This window comes from Canis lupus, chromosome 14, assembly GCF_003254725.2.
Source record: "Canis lupus dingo isolate Sandy chromosome 14, ASM325472v2, whole genome shotgun sequence".
NCBI lineage: Eukaryota > Metazoa > Chordata > Mammalia > Carnivora > Canidae > Canis > Canis lupus.
In genome coordinates, this window is record NC_064256.1 from 8,092,403 (window position 1) to 8,103,381 (window position 10,979).

Sequence of the window (10,979 nt, forward strand, 5' to 3'; positions counted from 1 at the left end):
GTTGTTTGAGAACTGAAATTATATAAATAAAATCACACCTAGAATGGTAACTGACATCATACAGTAATTCTGTATTGCTGGTAGTTATTTGATGATAAACATAAGGATACAGACCAACTGCCCAGCCTTCCTCAGTCAGTACCTCTATTCTAGAACCTCATCTGTGCCCAAAGAGAGAATATGCCTACTGAGCTGTTCCAGAGAGGAAGGATGTTTATCGAGAAGTCTGGGACAGTGGGACAGCACTATCTATATAAGCCCAGACCCAGTGGAAAAGAGGAGTTGTACTTTTGTCCCCAGGAAGGCAATGCCTTGTGCTCTGTTCCCTAATTCAACTCTCTAGCTGGCCCAAGGCACCATTTTTAGTCCAGGATCAGATTACCTTCCCCCGAGGTAAGCCAGAAGAAAGGAAAGGTGCTACTGTTGATATGATGCACAAGCTGAGGGTTGGGCCAGGAAACATTTATATTGGAAACCTCGGTCCTTTACTGAGAGTACAAACTTCTTACAGTCTTCTTCACCTCTCCTTGTTTCTCTGTCGGGGTGCCTTACGAAGGGCGGGGGGAAGGGTAAGGCCCCAGGAAGGAGAAGGCAGCACAGAGAGGAGCTATCAGGGCCTTAAAACAGAATCAGAGGGCTTGGAGAAGATAATTAGGTGGAAGAAAAAGTACCATAATTTGAGCAAGCGAGAACAGAATGGAGCTACATGGCAGATGCACAGGCTAAGGGTCTGCAATGCAGTTAAGGAGGAAGCCAGGGAGATTCCTCTGTCCTAGCAAGCAAGAGGCTGGCTGGACCCTGGATGGGGGAGGACTGTTAGTGTGAAATCCATGACAGAACGGAAGTGAAGAAAAGCAGGGAGATCAACTTTCCAAGAGAAGCCTAAGAGAGAATGCATTTTGATTTCCTAATGAGTGGCTAGAATTAGATTTTAGGATGATCACAGGTTTTTATCCTCCAGAACATGCCAGCTCTGTCAGTACTTGGGGCAAATCACCTACCCACAACAGTCCTGTTCTCTATCCCGCAGACTGTCCACTGCTTGGGGGAAGCAACCCAGCCTTTAGGACTGTAATCTAATCCTGACCCTGACCAGCTCACTCAGAGGTCTGCTCTGAATCTGATCCTTCATTTCTATTAGGGCAAAGTCACAGGGGGACAGAAGAGGGTGGTGCAAGTCACTATTTATCCACAAAAGGAATATTACTCCAGAGGGAGGATATTATATAAATTGTGTTTTCCCGTAAAAATGGTGATGACTTTCAGTGCACATGGATGCTGGCAGTAGGTCAGAGAGATTAGGCTGAGGCCTGTAGGGGATATCCCTGGGAGAAGCTCTCTTTCAAACAGTGTTATCATTTGAGAGGATGGTGTCTTCCCTAACTTATCCCACTAAAATTTTTGACCCTCCAGTGGGAAGCACTGAGATGAAAGGCTGCTCTAATGCCAGGTGTAGGGACAAGAAGGAGCGAAGTAGGATTTAGGTACTTTCATGGTCATTCTGTGCACCTACGAACAATACTAGAACAATTACTAAAGTTTTGATTACTAATATACCAAAGGAACAGTCTTTGATCCACTTGTTTCTTTAATACCCATGCACCTCCTTATAACCCCATTAATAAGCAGCATCCTCCAATTTCTTATATCAGGTTGTTTCCCTCCATAATCCCCATCTGAGTACAATCATCTGCCATGATAGGACCTAGGACATTTTTGCAAGATCCTTCCATTCTAGAAGACTGGTGACTCTTTCTTCCAACAGTTCTCATGCGGTTTCCTCTTCCAAAGCAAGTGCTTCATCTGTAGTCTTTTCAAGTTCCTTTAAGGTCTCACCTCTGGTTTCCCTATATCTGCGCTGGTGCTGATTTAGTCACTGGATAAGTCACTCTACCTGCTCAATGAGTCAGCAAGGATGACGGAGAAGGGCTTTTATACACTAACCGGTCTCTAGGCAAAGGTTGGTTTCCTGGCCTCCGGCTACTTCCTAGAGTCTTCGTAGCCCTGGCTTCTTCCCTTCACCTACCTACTCAACCAGATTCATTAAGACCATTCAGACAGCTTGTCCCACTCAGATTCCGCCCTGTAGGTGAATTGAATGAGTTCCAGGCAGCTCTCCACAGAGGCAGGTCACTGCCCTGATAGCACAGCAGTGTTTGTAGGAATGCTCAGTGTGTCCCTCACAAAAGGCCCAGCACAGGTCCAGGGATGGAGCTGAGGCCTCAGATACTAACAGATTGTTTCTGCAGCCTACCAGCTGCAGTGGTTACAAGTTCTAATCTATTACCATTGCAAGAAGACTTAATTTCTGGACTTAAAGGAAGTCGGATAATACTTTATCCTATTAGCTTTGCCTGTGTGAATTGACAATGGCTTCCTTCTGACATGACAGCATATTCTTCCAATTCATCTCTTTAAGGGGATGAATTGGGAGAGTCTGGAGTAAGGAGGGAGGGCAAAGGAAGAGACTGCCAAAGGAATCAGGAAAAGAAGACAATCTTTTAATTAGAAATGGGAAGGGGGGCTGGGAGATATCTGGCAAGACTGAGATATCTCAAAGCACATTTCCATTTCATTTTGTTATTCTGATGAGGCAAATGATTGCACCTACTGGGTGTACTGTGTGCGTGTATGTCGGAAGAAGGTTCTGAAGCCACAGAGAAGTATGAAAACAAGAAGCATAAGGAACTGGCCTATCCCAGTGTTCTTGTTTCAGCCTGCTGTGCCTGCAGGGTAGCTTTCCCTTTCCTTAGCTTTCCCTCTGCCACATTCCTGTTTTAAGTCCACATCTGCTCTGACCAATGGTATCATGCCAGCTGAGGGCACCTTCACATCATGGGTGTGTAATCAAGGCTAGCCAACCTCAGGATGGCAAGACACTTAAGATAGAATGATGATTTATAGCTTCAAAATTCAGAGATGTGGAGGCAGAGAAGGGAATCTCCAAGTTAATTTAGAAAACTTTTTCTATTTATGAGAAAAATGAAGGCCAGGGAGATGTGACTTGCTCAGGTATCACACAGCTGATGATACAGAGATCAGATCTCTGGTCTTTGGGTTCCCAACTCAGCACTACTACGGAACACCAGCAGGACCACAGTGACCGACAAATCCAGGGGCGCTATTTACAGAAACTACAAAATGATTAGTGCCTGCTGGAGTTTGCAATTTTGTACAGTCCCTTACAGTTGGCCTCTAGGGAGAAAAGGGGAAAGCCTTTCACACCAGTACCTTATCTGGGCTTGATTCTCTGACACGGTGCCTACTCATGACATCGTTCAAATAGCTGGAGCTGAGAAATCAGGCAACTCTTCCTTTCTCTTCAACCAGACACGTTCCAAGGCAGGTGAATTCTGATGGCAGCCCAAACAGGTAATAAATTAAAAGGAGCATTTGTTGCTTATGCCACCCCCCCACCTTCCCCTACAAGAGCAAAGAACTGTAAGATAAAGAACATGTACTCCTCTGGTGCAGGGAAGGCATACAGAAGCTAAATCAGGTTAGAGGTCTGTTCAAGGTCAAGATGACCACTGGGGAAGCAGAGAAGTCTGGAGTCCTGCTTCCACTTCTCTTGCCTTCCCTGGTACTACGTAAACAAGGGGACCCTTGCAGGGAAAGCTCAGACAGCTCAGGTTGACTCTGGGGCCTTCTCTGAAACCTGGTCTGGGAAGCTAGTAAATGTCTCCTCTTCCCAGCCATGTCAATAAATCCTCTCTTGGGAAATGGAGTGGTCCTGGCTATAATTTTATCACATACATTTAATTAGAATCTGTCCTTTCATGATGGTTTCAAGCCAAGTCCCAATAGAAACATTCTAAAAGAACAGCCGCTATCAACCAAGGATCTTTTAACCAAGTTAATTTAGCAGAAATTTGCCATCTTGGATGGGATAGCGATAGCAGTACCTCTCTTTTTGACTTCAAAGCTGGGAAGAGAAGGGAGGGGGGAGAATGCAGGAAATAAAGAAGAGGGCGGGGGCTTCAAGCAAATGAGTTTTCATCTATTAGGAGTGGTAATTTCCGCTAGCTCCCCTAGAGACTGGTCCCCTTCAATAAAGGCTTGATACTAATGATTCCCACTCCTAAGCAAAAGCCTGTGTTCTGCTGGTGTTGAGACAAACTGTGCCAGAGAAATTCCCTTTCTCTCGGAGGTGCTGCTATCATTATGCAGGAGAGATTAGCCAGCCAGGAGGATATGCTCTTGGTGGGGAGCGAGGGTAACAGGAAAGTGTGCTCTTCTCCAGTGGCCACGGTACTGCTGACCTAGGATAGAAAAGGCTGGGTGGGAGGCTAGAGGTCAGTGAGAAGATGAAATGGGCAGGCACTCTGACAAGAGAGAGGAGACAAGAGAAAGTGAAAGCTTAGGTACCCCTGAGGAGTGATGGTCTCAATGTGAGACTAGCACTGGTGGGCTGAAAGGCAGAGGGAGGGCTCTGGAGTGTGGACTGTGGTTGTGGATTGAGCTTGGACACAATGGACAAAAACTGAGCATTTGAGAAGTAAAACATGGTGATAAGTTTACTGAATCAACCTCGAGTCCCTAAATATGGATCTTTTCTAGAAGTACAGGGATGTGGGCCAACACAGAAATTGGGTTGATAGCTATTACTGAGGCTATGGTGTCGGTTGAAGGGGTGGGGTCCTCCCATTCTGTCCCCTCCCTTCCTATACACTGAAATCAGTGGGGAAAGCTAATTCTGTGGCTCTAGTTTTTCATGAGGCTGCTGCCAGCAGGTCTTGAGTAGGGGGTAAGGAGCCCTTATTTTGCCCCTGGTGGCTTTCTTGTGATGGAGACGGAATGCTTCCAGAGGCTGCCTCTGCCAGATGTGCCAGCAGGCAGCCCCGCCAGAGAGCCTGCAGTGCAGACAGATGCCCTGGGCCGGATTCAGGATGGTGAGACCCTTTATGGTACTGTGGCTCGGCTCTGGGGCAGTGCCAGAGCGGCAGGGTAATGTTCCTCAGCCAGATTCATCCCCTCCCCCGCCAAACTCTTCAAATATGTGGGCCATGGAGGGAGGCAAATTTAATTAAATTACTATGTCATGGGCTGCCCTTTCTGGGCAAGGGCTAAAAATGGGCTCACGCTGACATGTAGACCCATTTGTGTACACAGAGCATGCATTTCTTTGTGCTTGGGCTGTCAGCAGCTGGATGGGGTTGGCAGTGCCCAGCGCTGGCCCTACTGAGATGGACCCTTTGCTGCAGCAAGGCAGAGTTAACAATAATCTAACCCGGGCCCCATACGGCTCTGATGACCTTTTCCTTTCTGCTTAAAAGATGACCGAGCAGCACTCCCCCTTCCTACATCAGTTCATCTCTCCTCAAATGCCTCTCTTGCTGACACCCAGGACTTTCCCGTAAGGCGGCGCCGTGTGCTGAGCTCGGGAAGGAGGAATGAAGCTGCAGAGAAATGTGATTCAGAGTGGTGCATGGGCAGGGTTTGTTTAGCTTGGCAGGAGACAGAGGGGTCTCCCTAGTGATTCTCCAGAGTGCTACTTCAGCAGTTCCCCACTGGCAACTCTGTGCAGCATGGAGAACCATTTTCAGGTGCCAAAGTAAAGGAGCCAAGCTCTCTCTCCCCGATCCCTGCATGAATGCCATGGTTGATATAGAACCTGACCATCAAAAAAAACAAAACAACAACAACAACAAAAAACACACAAAAGAACCTGACCATCACACAGAGGCAAGGAAGTTCAGTAGTGATGAAAACCATTTAATATGTGTAAATCAACAACTCAAATAAATGCCGGCTGGGCTGTACATGTCACCCCACAAGGTCATTCCATTTCGTTTCTGTTGTGGAAGTTAAGGTCTCACTACTTCAGTTTACAAAATACTACAAGGCTAAAGACTTTGCTCCCGAATAGTGCTGCTACTGTCGCTGCTGGACTGAGGGCTTCCCTATGCTGGTACAAAAAGGCCTGAGATGGAATCAGGTGTGGTGTGTAGAGCAGGAGCCTGGTAATGGGTTTGTCCACTTGGAATTAAGACCCTGGAAATGTCAGTGGGGGGAATCCTTTCCCCATTTATCCCCTGAGAGAACAGAGCCACCTCTCATGTCTAAAACTTTAGTGCAGCATGTGGAGCCTGAGACGCAGCCCTGTACAGAGACGACAGGAGTCCTTCTGCACCCTTTCAGGTCAGGGCATCCTGGCATGGAGCAGACCCCCAGGCAATGTGAGCAGTACAGGCAGCTCTGGGAACTCTGGCAGATTTATGGGCAAGCGGTGCCACAGTGAGTAGAGAGGGCAGACAATGCAGGGCAGGACCTTCCTATCCCAATCTCTTCAGCAACTTGCAAGGTGGGGAAGGCAGCAAGCCCCTTTGGAGAGCATGACCTGGGCCAAGCAGCTCAAGGGCCATTCTCCTTCATGTAATTGGGGATATGGTTGGCAATGTATCTGCCACAGGTTTTTAGCTACAAATCTGATGGTTACTCTAAGAGTTAAGGCAAATCCTGTCAATTTGGGTTCCTTGGGACCCAACTCAAGGACCTGGACTGTGCCATGAGTCACTCAGCCCAGCAATTTTGACTAGAATTTGTGGATCAAAAACCAAAAGCAGGCAGTCATTAAAATGTGGTCAAAGGAGAAAACAATGGACCCAGAAGAGTATGTATCCTATTAAGAGGGTAAGCGACAACTGCAGCAGGAAGAGAGTACAACATATAATGTTAGAAGGAAGCCTAGAGGGCAGCCCGGGTGGCTCAGCGGTTTAGCGCCGTCTTCGGCCCAGGGCGTGATCCTGGAGACCCGGGATAGAGTCCAGCGTCAGGCTCCCTGCATGGAGCCTGCTTCTCCCTCTGCCTGTGTCTCTGCGCCCCACCCCCCTCTGTCTTTCATGAATGAATAAATAAGATTTAAACACACACACACACACACAAAGAAGGAAGCCTAGGAGGGCAGGGCCAGTTGTGAAGAACAAGAAATTGACCACCTTGGTGATCTAGATTATGTGGCTTCAGAGAAACAAAAAGGTACTGGGCTATGCCCAAGGATCTTTCCTTCCTTACCTGCCAAGTGGGATAGAAGAGAGGAGACCCCATCCTCAGGTTGTAGGAGCCATGGCATCTGGAGTGGAATAAGGTCCCTTAATTCCATTCCACCCGCATGGCCCCATGCTCATGAAGACAAACAGCACTCACCAAATGCCTGGCCTCGAACTATGGAGACAAAAGCAGGTAACTCTTCAGGTAGTCGTTGTCTCCTTTAGTCAGTATGTTACTGGTTGTTGGGCACCAACGGACATATTTCATCATTATTAAGGATTAAAAATATCCTTATCCTAAAGAAAATACTACAATATATCTAATATATCTCAGTCCTGATATTCCCCTATAAAAATGGTTGGCTGGGGGCTTATGTTCTTGTTTAAGCAGCCTAGGACTGGGACAGTTTTCTCCACAGAGAAATCATATGTGTAACAGCTGAGTAAGCCTCAGGATGAATCATGTGAATATTAGTACTGCTGAACCAAAGGCATTCCAAAGCTGCTGGGGTCCCTTAGGTTTACAGATGACCCAAATGAGCTGGTGCATTTGCTCTGGATGCCCCATCCTAAAGGTGGAGCAGACTGCTACCACAGTACTTCCTCCCTGCAGCTGGCTGTGGCTGGAGGGCATGGCTGTAGGTCTGTGTCAGAGAGAGCCTGCTAGATGGGACACCCTGATTCCAGTGTCTTGTCCTCAGCTCAGCAGTGAGCTACCACAGGGAGAGGCAGAGTGAGGCCCTCAGGCTACTGCAGCACATCTTTCTCATATACAAGGTCACCCATGACCCCCTCTAGCATTTGTTACCTGTCACTTCATTTTTCTTGGAGAGGGACAGGGAGAAGGGAAATGAACTGATTACAACAGTGTATTACAGCGCACTACCTTTCAGCACCCTGAACTAGACGGAGGGGCTGAGGGGTGGTGCCATGAGAAGCTGTCAAGTCTGCATTTGAGGGAGGAGAGGGTAGGCAGAGCAGGAAAGATGATTTCTGGCACCTGCTCTCTCAGCTCCCAATAATATTTAGGAAGCAGTGTGGGTGGAACTAAGCATATTTGCAAAAATAGATGACCTCTGATGTAGGCATCAGACCTTCCTGTACCTTTGTCCTGTGTGTTTCAGATAAAATTTTTATGTTTCCTAGGTTAGTATGCCAGAGCATGAGCTAACAAGAGTGGTCTTCATATTAGTCTTAGGCTGATCTGCAGGCAAAGCCTGGCCCAGCCCCTTCATCTGGGGGAAAGCAGGGCAGGAGAGGGATGGGAGTGGCAGACGTTGCTGGTGAGGCTGGGGCCATCTGCACTACTGTGAATCAAGGTTGGCCCAGACAGAAGGCGCGAGGGAGGAGGTGCAGCTGCTGATGGCTCAGACAGCTTGGACCTGTCCAGGCAAACAAGCCGCTCAAGTGCAAGAACAGCCAGCCAAGTAGGCAGAGCACGAATAAGGACTTAAAGCCTGAAATATCTGACAAGATATGGAAGGAGGGTAGGAAGCTGTCTGGGATTTCAACTGGTGTCTGGCCTTGCTTCTCATTGCTGAGGCAGACTCTTCTGCTACCAAAGGATGGGATGTGATATTTGGGAGCCAGTGGGCAAGCATTATTTGAGCTAAAGTCTTAAAAGAAATATTCATCTTAAATTGCAAAGACAGTTCTGCACGGTCTGGGAATGGTATCTGAGAACTAGCTGAGGAAGGAGATGTGGGGTGTGCAGAAGAGGCAAACATATGCTCTTCTCTTCCACCTTCTAGGGTGGGGGGAGGGCAAGGCCAGCAGATGTTCAAGTGCTATTATAGCTCCTTCTAGTGAAGACTCTTGGAGGCAATGGTTCTCAGTCCTAAGTATACATTGCCAGCACTGAACAACAACGTCCAGACTCAAGATCAAATACAGAGGCATCTATAAGGGTGATGGTGACAGGATTTTAATATTTAAAAAATATTAGCTGGGTGATTCAAGAGCAGGCCCAGGATTAGAACCTCTGCTCTTGAGTCTAGAGGGAGCAGGGAAATTCTCAGTGGTCACACTGGTTTCTGAGGCAGGACAGTCCTGTCACCAACCACAGAAGGACTTCTTGTACATAGTTTTGCTGTAGCTGAGCTAGTGCCCCTGAGGTTTCCCTGAGGTTCTGGAGGAGGAACCTGTGAGAGAGCTGGCCAAGTATCAACTGACTACCCTGGAAAAACAAAGGGAAACCCTCCTATAAACATGTCCATTTATTCCAAAGGAAAGCGGAAAGAGAACCAAATAGCATGCTTCTCTCTAGCCATTACCAGTCAGAAACCCTCCCAAACACATAGGCTGCTCTGTAAGTTAACTCAGGCAGGGCTCAAGATTACCACACAGTTCAGTTCATAAGCCCAAATGAATGAGAAACTACTCTTTAAAATGCTAGGTTTCTGACCCTTAGCCTAGTGGCTTTCCCTGCCATAACCCTCCTTTGGTTCACTTACTCATCTATATGCTTACTTAGAGCCAGTACAGTGACTGGCACTGTGCCAGGTGCTGGGAACAATGGAGATGAAAGACCTGATTCTTGCCCTTAAGGAGTTCCTACAGTGGGGAAACAATACAATGAACAGCCTAAGGGTGACAACAGGGGAGATATGTACTAGGGAGCAAAAGACAGTCAGTGAAAGCTTCTGCCTCCTCCCATCCAAACAGCCCAATGAAGGCCATATGGCTTGGAGTTTTAAATTTTAGTGACTCTAGTGACTCTGAGGCTGAAAGTTCTTATGAGCGGGCAGAGGAAGAAACTGTCCTTTTGAATTCTGGATGTAGGCACTGGAGAGTGGTAGGACCAATAGTGACTCGACCCTGGGGAAAGTCAGATGCTCTGGGCCCTCCTACAGAGGTGCAGGGGGAGACTTCTGCACCTTTCTCAAGTTGGGATTTGCTGAAAGGACCATTCCCAAGTCTTCCCAACGGAGTGGGGAGAAGGGCACCCGTGCACTCGGTAAATACTATTGGTAGCAAAGCTCTGGGCTGGTCGAGTGACCTTGGGCAGTCTATAGCTTTCTCTCCACTTCCCTTCACAACCACACCAACTTGTTAATAGATCTACACCACAAAGCCCCTAGAAAAAAGGAGAGCCAGCAGCCTGCTCAAGAATGGAGAGGTGGGTGTTAAGTCAGGGTCTTATTTTTTATTTTATTTTTATTTATTTATGATAGTCAGAGAGAGAGAGAGAGAGAGAGACAGAGACACAGGCAGAGGGAGAAGCAGGCTCCATGCACCGGGAGCCTGACATGGGACTTGATCCCGGGTCTCCAGGATCGCGCCCTGGGCCAAAGGGAGGCGCTAAACCGCTGCGCCACCCAGGGATCCCCAAGTCAGGGTCTTAAACCAGGCTGTGATATTTAAATGTGGCCTGGAAACTTCCAGCCAAAGCTCCAGAGCACCATTTAGTTGGGCTGCAGCAAGCTTCTGTTTATCCCACCTGTTGAGCAGCCCGAGCAAAATACTGCTTGGGAGTTGGGGCTGGTGCTAAGGACACAAAAGAGCCCTCATACACTTGCACTCAGAGCTGAGAGCATGCAGACTCCCGGGAAGGACAGGGAGGTACAATTTCAGTGCCCTTGCCCCCCACCCTAGCTTCAGCTAAATCCCACTAGATAAAGTGCTGAACACTACAGAAATCAGCGCCCTCCCGTGCATGCAGCACACTGCAGTGGTCTTTTATTTCCCTGGTGTGGCAAGAAAGGTTCTCAGGTCAGTATGCAGGAGTGCTGGCAAGTGACAAGGCAGGTAAACCACAAAGTACAACAGCCCTTGGGGCTGGGTGATACTGACGTCTCTCAATAGAACAGACAAAGCTGTCTATGTGTGTCTGTCCACTCTGAATTCTGATTCTAGGTGCCTATGCTGTTCTTCACCTCCTCAAGAGCTGAGGGTCCAGATTACTTATGGGAACTTATCCTGAAAGGTCACTCTTAGGTTATCCAAAGTCCCAAGTCAGAGCTGATCTAGGGTGTGGGGATCCAAATTTAG

General features: G+C 47.8%; 1 protein-coding gene across 2 annotated transcripts in view; it reads right to left on the reverse strand.

Moving 5' to 3' along the window:
• Window positions 1–10,979, reverse strand: part of SND1 (staphylococcal nuclease and tudor domain containing 1) — a 420,776-nt gene that overhangs the window by 66,599 nt on the left and 343,198 nt on the right. The gene's annotated exons all lie outside the window — the stretch shown is intronic.